This window comes from Triticum dicoccoides, chromosome 3A (genome assembly GCF_002162155.2).
Source record: "Triticum dicoccoides isolate Atlit2015 ecotype Zavitan chromosome 3A, WEW_v2.0, whole genome shotgun sequence".
NCBI lineage: Eukaryota > Viridiplantae > Streptophyta > Magnoliopsida > Poales > Poaceae > Triticum > Triticum dicoccoides.
In genome coordinates, this window is record NC_041384.1 from 735,094,123 (window position 1) to 735,107,054 (window position 12,932).

Here is a 12,932-nt window from a genome sequence, read left to right on the forward strand (position 1 = left end):
CATACACACCATACAGGGTTTAGTACAAGACCAAACAAAGTACTATTACGGTGAAAGAGGATTACATCTCATCGGAGGCATTCCAAGCTCCTATACATTATTTCTCTACACCTCCGGAAAGAGTACAAACTAGGTCATAACCCACGAGTCACGCGGGACGATAGAAGACACAGCTAGTGCGAACTAGTGATACTACTGCTAACTCAGACCGATCCGTAGTAGTCCTCGTAGAAGTCACCTCCATAGCCTGGAAGCTCAACATGATCATCCGGAAACAGACGATCTCGCGAAGCTTGTGGACCATAGGGGCTAGGATGAGGCCTTGGACCAACAAACGGTGGCCTGCGGGGACCGCGAGGTGGGGTGATGCCTCCTACATCACGCCAAACCATCACGTCTGGCAGAGCGGATCTCACAGGATAGAGATCGCGTATATCTGAATATCCAGCTTGCACCGCCGGTGCGAACCGAGTCAAAGTGGCCCAGTGGTCAGCACGGGTATTGAAGAGCTCTAACCTCAAGGCCCGATTTTCACGGTCCTTATCCTCGAGCATCTCAGCAGTGGTGCGAGTCCGTGAATCCTCCTGAGTGGGGTCAGCATAGATAGCCTGGAGATACCCTTGTGCTCCCGGAAGTGATCCTGGCATATACCGAAAATCAGAGTCCCGAAATAACCCAGATCTGACTCGCATAATGGTCATCATAGAGTAGGCGGCGTCCTGCACAGCCATCTCAATAGAAACCCCGAGTCCATAGGAGCAGTGAAGAGGCTCGGTGGATCCAGGATAAGATGGAAATATCCTGATAGTGCAGAGATACTGGCTTTGATTAAAGTCTCGGAATTGCTCTTCGACCGTGTACTCGGGATACCAGCGATATCCAGCCTCAGTCATTACCCTGACCAACTTAGCAGTATGGCCGGGTACATCTAGGCATCGAGTCAGGCGAACCACTTGATTGAGGTCGCGAGTGGCCATCTGAGAGCACAATCATAATGCAAAGGCATTAGAATTTCTAGCAAAATTTCGGGAGCATAACAGCTGTAAATGCTCAAAAAGAATTTGAGACATTTGACAAAGGATTTCGTACACACTCAACATCACCATATCAAAGTTCTGAAACCATTCTGGCAACATAATGTGGTAGTAGAACTGAACTAGGCTGGTAACCATCAAACTTATAAGGTACTACTGATTAGTAACTCGTGATCCTGATAGAGAGAACAGATCCTAATTCCTTAACCCCCGGTGGAAGAATGGACTGACTCAGATCAGAAAGTCATAAGGTATAAGGAGTAAAAAGAGCCTTACGTTCCAACCCACAAACAATTCCCCTACATATAACTAAAGAATTTCTAGACTCAACATCGACCAGTTTGGCTTGGAGAACCTACAGGCAGCCCGGCTCTGATGCCAACGCTGTCAGGACCCCGAGTCGATGTCACATCGATCTAGCTGGTAACGCCTCATATCACTTTGCGGCCTCACGCACGGTATCCCCACGGGTGTCGTCTTACCTTTTCCCGGGACCGTTTGCGCCTTTTGGCTCACGTATATGATAGTGTCGCTAGCATCCATATGATAAAGAGCCCGGGCTGACATGACTAGTCGTAAACCCAAAGTGGCACAGACTTACAGGGACAGGCATCCATGACCCAGCTTCGAACGTGTCGGTCATCAGCAAGTGGGTCCGGGCTGTAGCACTGGGCTAGCAGGACTCCGGTAAACCGGGCTGTAGCGGGCTAACAGGACTCCGGTACTCAAAGCGTGACATTTCCCCGAAGGGACAGACACATGAACGAAGAAGGACACATGCCGGCCAGCCTAAGTGTTCCAGAGCAGTAGCAAGCTACCATGGCTCAGCGGTAACACTAGGAGACATTTCCCGGTAAGAGAGGCTACTAAAGATAAACAACTAGATAGTCAGATCCCACACATACCAAGCATTTCAATCATACACACAATATGCCCGATATGTGCAAATACAACGAAGCATCACAACATGACTCTATAACACAAGTACTTTATTTAAGGCTCAGTGAGCCATACATAACATACACAAAGGTACGGGTCTCACGACCCCACATACAAGTCATACAGTCATACAAACCAGCAGCGGAAGTAACTTGTCTGAGTACAGACAACTAGTAAAATAAAAGAGGCTTGGAAAGCCTAGCTATACTACGTGGTCCTTCACAAGCTCAGGGTCACCACCTGGGTCTTTAGCCTACTCGTTGATGTCAACGTCTACATAGAACCCATCAGAAGGGGTTGCAGCGTCTTCTGTAAAAATGTAGATTATAGCAACATGAGTACAAAGGTACTCAGCAAGACTTACATCAGATCCTACATACATGCATAGTATCAAGAAGGGTTGGTGGAGTTATTGCAGCAAGCCAGCTTTGACTCTTGGCTAGGCTATCCTACGATACTCCAACTGAAATGGTTTTGCGCACACGAGTCCACTACTCACCAATTCAATACACTACCGAGGATCCGCCTCCGTCTTCCTGCGGAAGAGCCATCCTCGGCACTCACACTTATCTTGAGGCTTTTAGTAGTTTCCATTTACTTGTCTATGAACTGTATAGGCAACCAAGTAGTCCTTTACCGCGGACGCGGCTATTCGAATAGATCATGTTAACCCTGCAGGGGGTACTTCTTCATACACGCTCTCACCACTTACCGTCGTTTACACGACATGTACTCGGCAACCTTCAAGCGGAAGCCCAACGTGGGTGTCGGCCACGACCTACCTAATCACCTAAGCCTCCAGTCCAGGTTTATCGCCTATTCAGGTTCCATCCGCAGGGAGTCCGGCCGAGGTTTCCCATACGGCCCCGAACGATGTGAACAGGGTTCCCGAGATACCTAACGGGTATTCGGTACACCCGGCCACGTACCTACCGCATCACAGCCCACCCCTACGGTCAGCACTGTCCACGGCCTCCAGTAGGCTACAAACACCAGAAACTACTTGCAACTCCTGGACGGAGAACTAGGTGAATAAGAAGCCGAGAGAGTCCATTGGTTTCGGGCCCAATGCATGGTAGTAGCTGATTCTTAAATCACACATACAGATCTCAGTGCTTAAGGTCGGCTTCAATGAAACAACCCACCATGTACTCCTACATGGCCTCTCATCGATACCTTTACCAAATCGTGTTCACCACACCACTCTCATTACCGACATAATCATTTCACTCTAGCCCATCACCCAGATGAACCAGACCTGACACGACTCTAAGCATAGCAGGCATAGCAAGGTAGGAACAACACATACATATGGCTCAAACAACTCCTACACATGCTAGTGGGTTTCATCTAGTTACTGTGGCAATGACAGGTCATGCAGAGGAAATGGGTTCAACTACCGTAGCACACAGCAGTTCGAATCGCGTTGTCTTAATGCAGTAAAAGAGAGCAGGAGCGAGAACATGGGATTGTATCAATATGATCAAATGGTTGGTTGCTTGCCTGATGGTTCGATGCACTGATATGGTTCTTCGTTAGGGTAATCACGGTACTCCTCGGGGGCAGAACCTGTCGCAAAGGACATCGATACACAACCATCACCAAACAATGTGCAACAATATGATGCATGCATGAAACATGGCAATATGAGTGTGTTGGGCTAATGCAACTAAGAACAGAGGGGTTTGAACAAATTTGAATCAAGGATTCAAATTTTAAGTTCAAATATGGTCTTTTAAAGTGCTTTTCCTTGTTCTGCTTAAAACATCAATTTAACTTGTTTGATCATGCATGAAAATAGTGCAGATGGATAGATTGGATTTTTCTGATCATTTTTCATATATAATTTGTCCAATTTGGAGTTACAGAATAAAATTTATGAATTTTTGAAGTTTAAATAATATTCTGGAATTTCCTGATTTAAATTAAATCCAGAAATTATAATTATTGCGCCAGCATGACGTCAGCATGACGTCAGTGGTCAACTGCGGCTGGTTGAAGTCAAACCTGACGTGTGGGGGCCACACGTCAGTGACAGGGGGGGTTTAACAGGTTTAAATTAATCCTAATTAGGGATTAGTGGCGCTGGGGCCCACTGTCAGTGTCAGGGGGGGTTGACTAACGGTAATTAGTACTAACTAACTACCTGTCCGACAGGGCCCACGCATCAGTGACCCTGGGGGGTCAAACCTCAGGTCGGACAGGTCAAACCCGCCGGCGGCATGACGCCGGCGAGGCCCGAGACGGCGGCGAAAGTGCTTTTTGCCATTCCGGCAACCAAATGGACGGCGGAAGGCATCTACGTGTTGCTGAGGTTGAGCCGCGACTATTGGTGGTGGTGGTTGGGCTCGGGGTGGCCGGAGTTGACGGCGGCGAACTCGGCTGCGGCCGCCGGGGTTCGGTCGTGCACGGGAACAGGGTTGGAGCTCGAAGTCGAGCGAAGCGAGGCGCTAGGGATGCTCTACGGGGTCTTGCGAACTCGTTGGACTCGCCGGGGTGACCAAATGGTCACCGGAGCTGCGTCGACGACGAGCTCGGCGACGGCGGAGGTTCGGCCGTGGTGGGGAGGAGGCTACGGTGGGGAAACGAGGGGGAGGAGAGGGGGAAACGGTGGCGTAGCTCACCGCGGTTGCAGTGGGCGTCGAAGTGGGCTCGGGGATGCGCTGGAGACGGCGAATCGACGGCGACGGTGGTCGGAGCCCGAAGAGGGGAACGGCGACATGGCGGCGATGCAGGGCTCCCGGGGAGCTGTGGAGCGGTGGGGAGGAAGAGGGAGTCGAGGCGGAGCTCCTGAGCTAGTCGGGGGAGCGAGGGGTGGTCGGAGACGGCGGCTATGGCGAACGGCGGCGACGGTGGTGTTCGGCCGAGAGAGAGAGAGAGAGAGAGAGAGAGCAGCACGGGAGAGAGAGGGGATAAGGCCAGGGGATCGGGGCGGCACCGAGAAGAAGCGCCGCGGCGTCGCGCTGGCGGGGGAGGCAGGCAGACGGGCTGGTGGCGTGGCGCTCCGGCCGTGCGCGCGCCGGCCACACGCCTGGCCGACTGGCGCCAGGAGGACGACGGCGGTGGTGGGCTGGGCTGGCTTGCTGGGCCGGCCAGCTGGCTGGGCCGCACAGGGAAGTTTTCCCCTTTTTTTCTGTTTCTGTTTTTATTTAATATATCTGCAACTTTGTTGAATTTAATAAAATACCTAGGCAAGTTCAAAAATCACCAAACTATTCCTGGCCCATAGTTGGATTATTTCCAACATGAAACATTTTAGTTTGGAGATATTTGAACATTTGAATATTTTATATTATTTTAAATGCCCAAATTCAAATATTTATGAATTAATTCAAAAACCCTAAGATGGCCTAGGAAAATGTGCACCACTTTTGGCAGAGGTCTGAACCAAGACAAAAATGATGGGCATTTTAGAAGGGCATTTCAGGTTCATTGAAAATTATTTTAGTAAACCCTAGTTGGTTTCAGAGGGGACTGGGGGTTCTGTCATCCCCATTTCAAGTTTCTGATGAAAGAGTAAACATGATGCAACACTCTAATGCATGACTAGCTAGGGTGTGACATCTCGGAGATCCGTAACTCTGATTGGGCTGAAATTTGGACACGATTTTATCCGGATATTAGTTTTATTGCGAAGAAAGAAGGGCAACAACTGCCTTACGGTGTGTCCACGAGGGTCAGGGGCACGCCTGCCCCCTGGGGCGCGCCCCCTGCCTCGTGGCCCCCTTGAGCATCATCTCGCGTTGATTTCAGTTCCCAAAATTCACATATATTCCAAAAAAATCTCCGTCAGTTTTTATCCCGTTTGGACTCCGTTTGATATGGATTTCCTGCCAAACAAAATCCATGCAACAAACAGGAACTGTCACTGGGCACTGGATCAATATGTTAGTCCCAAAAATACTATAAAAGTTGCGAAAAGATAATTATAGATACGACAGAGACATATCAGCATCCCCAAGCTTAATTCCTGCTCGTCCTTGAGTAGGTAAATGATAAAAAAGATAATTTTGATGTGGAATTCTACCTAGCATAATCTTGATCATGTAATCTAATTATGGCATGAATATTAAGACACGAGTAATTCAAAGCAATAGTCTATCATTTGAAATTAAGACAGTAATATTTCAAGCATACTAATAAAGCAATCATGTCTTTTCAAAATAACATGGACAAAGAAAGTTATCCCTACGAAATCATATGGTCTGACTATGCTCCATCTTGACCACACAAAATATTCAAATCATGCACAACCCCGATGACAAGCCAAGCAATTGTTTCACACTTTTGATGTTCTCAGACCTTTTCAACTTTCACGCAATATATGAGCGTGAGCCATGGACATAGCACTATGGGTGGAATAGAATATGATGATGGAGGTTGTGTGGAGAAGACAAAAAAGGGAGAAAGTTTCACATCGACGCGGCTAATCAACGGGCTTTGGAGATGCCCATCAATTGATGTCAATGTGAGGAGTAGGGATTGCCATGCAATGATGCACTAAGATCTATAAGTGTATGAAAGCTCAAACTAGAAACTAAGTGGGTGTGCATCCAACTTGCTTGCTCATGAAGACCTTGGGCATTTGAGGAAGCCCATCATCGGAATATACAAGCCAAGTTCTATAATGCAAATTCCCACTAGTATATGAAAGTGATTACTCAAGAGACTCTCTATATGAATAACATGGTGCTACTCTGAAGCACAAGTGTGGTAAAAGGATAGTACCATTGCCCCTTCTCTCTTTTTCTCTCATTTTATTAGTTTTTTTGTTTTTTGGTGGGCTTCTTTGGCCTCTTTTATTTTTTTGTGGGCTTCTTTGTCCTCTTTTATTTTGATAACCTCACATGGGACAATGTTCTAATAATGATGATCTTCACACTTTTATTTACTTACAACTCAATATTACAACTCGATGTCTAGAACAAAGTATGACTCTATATCACTAGTAGAAAAGGGGCTTTCGTTCGGGCATGGCTAGCCCATTAGTCCCGGCTCTTCCATGAACCGGGACCAATGCATGGATGCATTCGTCCCGGTTCGTGAGCCCCAGGGGGCCGGCCGGGGCCTCGTGGGCATTGGTCCCGGTTCGTTTGGGCCCATTTGTCCCGGTTCTTGGCACGAACTAGGACCAATGGGCCTCGCTCCTGGCCCACAAACATAGGTCCCGGTTCTTGGCTTGAACCGGGACAGAAGGCTGGGCTTTAGTCCCGGTTCCAGCCACGAATCGGGACCAATGAGTTTCCTATATATATCCATCGCCGGCGAGCAGAGCACTCCACAGTGCTCTGTTTTTTGCTGGCCGGCGAGGAAGGGCATTTGGGTGCTCTAGCTCACCTCTTATGCATGTGAGGTGTTCAATGAAATGCCCGAGCCACATTAGTTAAGCTTTCTCGTCTCGAAGCTCGACCTTGGAGCTCCATTTTTTCTGATATTTGTCTAGGTTTAGCGGTCCGTCACGCCCCGTCCTCGTCTTCACCGCCGTCGATCGCCCACGCCGATCTCGTCGCCGGCACCATCGTGGTGAGCCTCTTGTTCTTATCTTCTTTTTGAAAGAAAAAAAAATCATACTTTAGATAGATACTTGTCTAATTTTCTTACTTTTGGCACACATAATTATATATAATGCACGCAGATGAACCGACAATGGATGTACGGTGACAGACACACCTCCGAGTACATTAAGGGCGTGTGTAAATTTCTCGAAGTGGCTGAGGCAAAAAAGCAGAATGGTTTTATGTGTTGTCCATGCCCTGATTGTGGGAACATGAGGTCTTACTCTAACAAGAAAATGCTTCACACCCACCTGCTTTATAAGGGTTTCATGCCACACTATAATGTTTGGACGAAGCACGGAGAAATAGGGGTTATGATGGAAGACAACGAAGAAGAAGAGGACGATGACAACTATGTGCCCCCTGAATACAGTGATGCTGCAACGGGGGAAGCTGAAGATCAAGAGGAACCAGACGATGTGCCCGATGATGATCTCCGCCGGGTCATTGTTGATGCAAGGGAAAAGTGCGAAAGTGAAAAGGAGAAGCTGAAGTTTGATCGCATGTTAGAGGATCACAAAAAAGGGTTGTACACCAATTGCGCAGATGGCAGCACAAAGCTCGGTACCGTATTGGAATTGCTGCAGTGGAAGGCACAGAATGCTGTGCCTAACAAAGGATTTGAGAAGCTACTGAAAATATTGAAGAAGAAGCTACCAAAGGATAAGGAATTGCCCGACAGTACGTACGCAACAAAGAAGGTCGTATGCCCTCTAGGATTTGAGGTGGAGAAGATACATGGATGCCCTAATGACTGCATCCTCTATCGTGGTGCGTACAAGGATTTGAACACATGCCCGCTATGTGGTGCATTGAGGTATAAGATCAGACGAGATGACCATGGTGATGTTGAGGGCGAGGCCCGCAGGAAGAGGGTTCCTGCAAAGGTGATGTGGTATGCTCCTATAATACCACGGTTGAAACGACTGTTCAGAAACGAAGATCATGCCAAGTTGATGCGATGGCACAGTGAGGACCATAAGAAAGACGGGAAGTTGAGAGCACCCACTGACGGGTCGCAGTGGAGAAAAATCGAGAGAAAGTACTGGGCTCAGTTTGCAGGTGACCCAAGGAACGTATGGTTTGGTTTAAGCACGGATGGCATTAATCCTTTCGGGGAGCAGAGCAGCAATCACATCACCTGGCCCGTGACTCTATGTATGTATAATCTTCCTCCTTGGATGTGCATGAAGCGGAAGTTCATTATGATGCCAATTCTCATCCAAGGCCCTAAGCAACCCGGCAACGACATCGATGTGTACCTAAGGCCATTAGTTAAAGAACTTTTACAGCTGTAGAATGGAAACAGTGTACGTGCGTGGGATGAGCACAAAAAGGTGGAATTTAACCTGCATGCGTTGCTGTTTGTAATCATCAACGATTGGCCCACTCTTAGTAACCTTTCAGGACAGACAAAGAAGGGATACCACACATGCACGCACTGTTTAGCTGACACGAAAGTATATACCTGGACAGATGCAGGAAGAATGTGTACCTGGGCCATCATCGATTTCTCCCGACCAACCATCAATGTCGAAAGAAAGGTAAGCATTTCAAAGGCGAGGCAGATCACCGGAAGAAGCCCGCCATGCGTACCGGTGATCACGTACTTGATATGGTCTCTAATTTACACGTAATATTTGGAAAGGGTCCCAACGGACTAGCTGTTCCGAATGACACTGAGGGACGCGCACCCATGTGGAAGAAGAAATCTATATTTTGGGACCTACCCTACTGGAAAGAGCTAGAAGTACGCTCTTCAATCGACATGATGCACGTGACGAAGAACCTTTGCGTGAACCTGTTAGGCTTCTTGGGAGTGTATGGGAAGACAAAAGATACACCTGAGGCACGGGAGGACCTGCAACGTTTGCAGGAAAAAGACGACATGCCTCCAGAGTAGTATGAAGGTCCTGCCATCTACGCTCTTACCAAAGAAGAGAAGGAAATCTTTTTTGAATGTCTGCTCAGTATTAAGGTCCCGACTGGCTTCTCGTCGAATATAAAGGGAATAATAAATATTCCAGAGAAAAAGTTCTAGAACCTAAAGTCTCATGACTGCCACGTCATTATGACGCAATGGCTTCCGGTTGCATTGAGGGGGCTTCTACCGAAAAACGTCCGATTAGCCATTGTGAAGCTATGTGCATTCCTCAATGCAATCTCTCAGAAGGTGATCGACCCAGATATCATACCAAGGCTAAGGAGTGATGTGGAACAATGTCTTGTCAGTTTTGAGCTGGTGTTTCCACCATCCTTCTTCAATATCATGACGCACGTCCTAGTTCATCTAGTTGACGAGAATGTCATTCTGGGCCCCGTATTTCTACACAATATGTTCCCCTTTGAGAGGTTCATGGGAGTCCGAAAGAAATATGTCTGTAACCGTGCTAGGCCAGAAGGAAGCATCTCCATGAGCCATCAAACAGAGGATGTCATTTGGTATTGTGTTGACTTCATTCCTGGCCTTAAGAAGATAGGTCTCCCTAAATCGCGGTATGATGGGAGACTGACTGGAAAAGGCACGCTAGGAGTGGACTCAATAATATGAAGGGACATGCATTCTTGGTCTCAAGCACACTACACAGTTCAACAGAACTCTACCTTGGTGACCCCGTATGTCGATGAACACAAGAACAGTCCGCGCTCCAAACACCCGGAGCAGTGTGACGACTGGATTACATGTGAACACATCATGACATTTAGCAGTTGGTTGGAAACATGTCTCTGAGGTGACAACACTGTTTGTGATGAGCTGTACTCGTTGTCCAGGGGACCATCTTCGACTTTATTGACTTACAAAGGATACGAGATAAATGGGAATACATTTTACACGATCGCCCAAGATCAAAAGAACACCAACCAAAACATCGGTGTCCGCTTTGATGCAGCAACCAAGAGGGGAAAGGACACTTATTATGGTTACATAATGGACATATGGGAACTTGACTACGGACATGATTTTAAGGTCCCTTTGTTTAAGTGCAAATGGGTCAATCTGTCAGGAGGTGGGGTACAGGTAGACCCACGGTACGGAATGACAACAGTGGATCTGAACAATCTTGGGTACACTGACGAACCATTCATCCTAGCCAATGATGTGGCACATGTTATCTATGTGAAGGACATGTCTACCAAACCATGAAAAACAAAACATAAGGAAGCGAATACATCATACGATGAGCCAAAGCGCCACATAGTTCTTTCAGGAAAAAGGGACATCGTGGGAGTGGAGGGCAAGAGAGACATGCCTGAAGATTATGAAAAGTTTCATGAAATCCTCCCTTTAAAGTCAAGGCAGACCCAAGCATCCTGATAAATGGTGAAGATTATCCATGGTTACGGCGCAATAAGCAAAGCACACAAGCGAAAAAAAGTGATGACTTTCTCTCCACAACTATTATGATGATACCATGCCAACTTTCAACCTTTTCGTAGTTCATTTGAAATGCATGTTGTAACAGACGAGTTTCTGTATGAAATCCTAATACTTCGAAACAGATTGTCCGTTTTGTACACGAAGTGCATCCAGTTTTTGCCGTAACCCTCTCTACTTTCTTGCACATGCTATGTCGGTGAAATGATGATACCATGCGAACTTTCAACCTTTTCAGAGTTCATTTGTAGTGCTTTTCAATTTCAGGGTCTTATAGCTCAAAATAATCAGTAAATGCATGGAAAATAACAAATGAAGTCAGAAAGGGTTGAAAATTGATGATGTAACTTTGAATGGTGCATTTTGAACACATAAAAATTATGGAGTTCAAATAAGTTCTAAAAAATGAAATCTCTTTGTAACAGACGAGTTTTCGTATGAAACCCTGATACTTCGAAAGAGATTGTCCGTTTTGTACACGAAGTGCATCCAGTTTTTGCCGTAACCCTCTCTACTTTCTTGCACATGCTATGTGGGTGAAATGATGATACCACGCCAACTTTCAACCTTTTCAGAGTTCATTTGTAGTGCTTTTCAATTTCACGGTCTTATAGCTCAAAATAATCAGTAAAATAACAAATATCATAAAATAAAATAAATAAGTAATTAGGAACAGAATAAAATAAACTTTAATAAAATATATATGTAGAAAAAAATACAATAAAATAAAATAAAATAAACTTTAATAACATAAATAAAATTTATGAAACTAAAATTATCAACGTATTTTCTGTTCAAAACATAATAAGCAACCTCTAGTATTATTGAAACTAAAATTATATAAAATTGATGCAACAAAAATTATCAAAGTTTTTTCTGTTCAAAATCATAAAAAGCAAAAAGAATTTTCATAAGAACTTTTTTGTTTATAAAATTTAATAGCAAAAAGAATTATCATAAAATAAAATAAATAAGTAATTAGAAACGAAATAAAATAAATAAGTATTTTGTTGTAAGTAGAAACAAAATAAAATAAATAAACTGGGAAAAAAATAAATAAACTGGGAAAAAATAAAAAAGCCACCTACTGGGCCACCACGACCTGAATACGACTAGAAACCCATCCATGGGCGAGGATTCAGTCCCGCAGAAGGCCCAGCAGGTCCACATGCATAGCAGTGCGAGATTATCCCAAGAGGCCCGCAATTCAGAGGAGTTCAATGGAGATGGCGGGGCACGGCTTATAAACAGGTCCTGCCGCTCCTTGGCTAGCGAGGTGGGACTAAACATCCCACCGCATCGCGGCTTTGGCAGGCGCAGGCCTTTGGTCCCGTTTGGTAGCACCAACCGGGACTAAAGGGGGGCATTGGTCCCGCTTGGTGCCATGAACAGGGACCAAAGCCCACCTTTATTCCCGGTTGGTGCCACCAGCCGGGACCAAAGGCCTCTGCTTCCCATTGGGCTGCTCAAAAGAGGCCTTTGGTCCCGGTTGGTGGCGCCAACCGGGACTAAAGGGGGGCTTTGGTCCCGGTTGTTGCCACCAACCGGGACCAATGCTCTGTCTATATATACAGCACTCAGGAAATTTCCCCCCACCTTCCATTCTCCTCTCGACGCTGACGCCCTGCCCCGACGCCGATCGACGCCGACGCCGACGCCGCCAGGCTACTGCTGCGCCGCCCTTCCCCGAGCCTGCACGCTCCCCCTAGTGAGCTCCGCCGTCCCAGTGAGCTCTGCCCCCTCTTCCCCTGCCCTACGCCACCGCCCTTGCCCTGCGCAGCCGCCGTCGCCCCTATGCTGCCCTGTGCACCGCCGCTGCCCCTGCCCCTGCGCGCTGCCGCCGCCGCCCCCAGTGAGCTCCGCTCCCCTTCCCCCTGCGCCGCTGCCGCCCCCAGTGAGCTCCGCTCCCCTTCCCCCTGCGCCACCGCCGCCCCCAATGAGCTCCGCTCCCCTTCCCCCTGCGCCGCCGCCGCGCGCTGCCGCCCCTGCCCTGCGCTGCCACCGCCGCCGCCCCTGCCCTGCGCTACC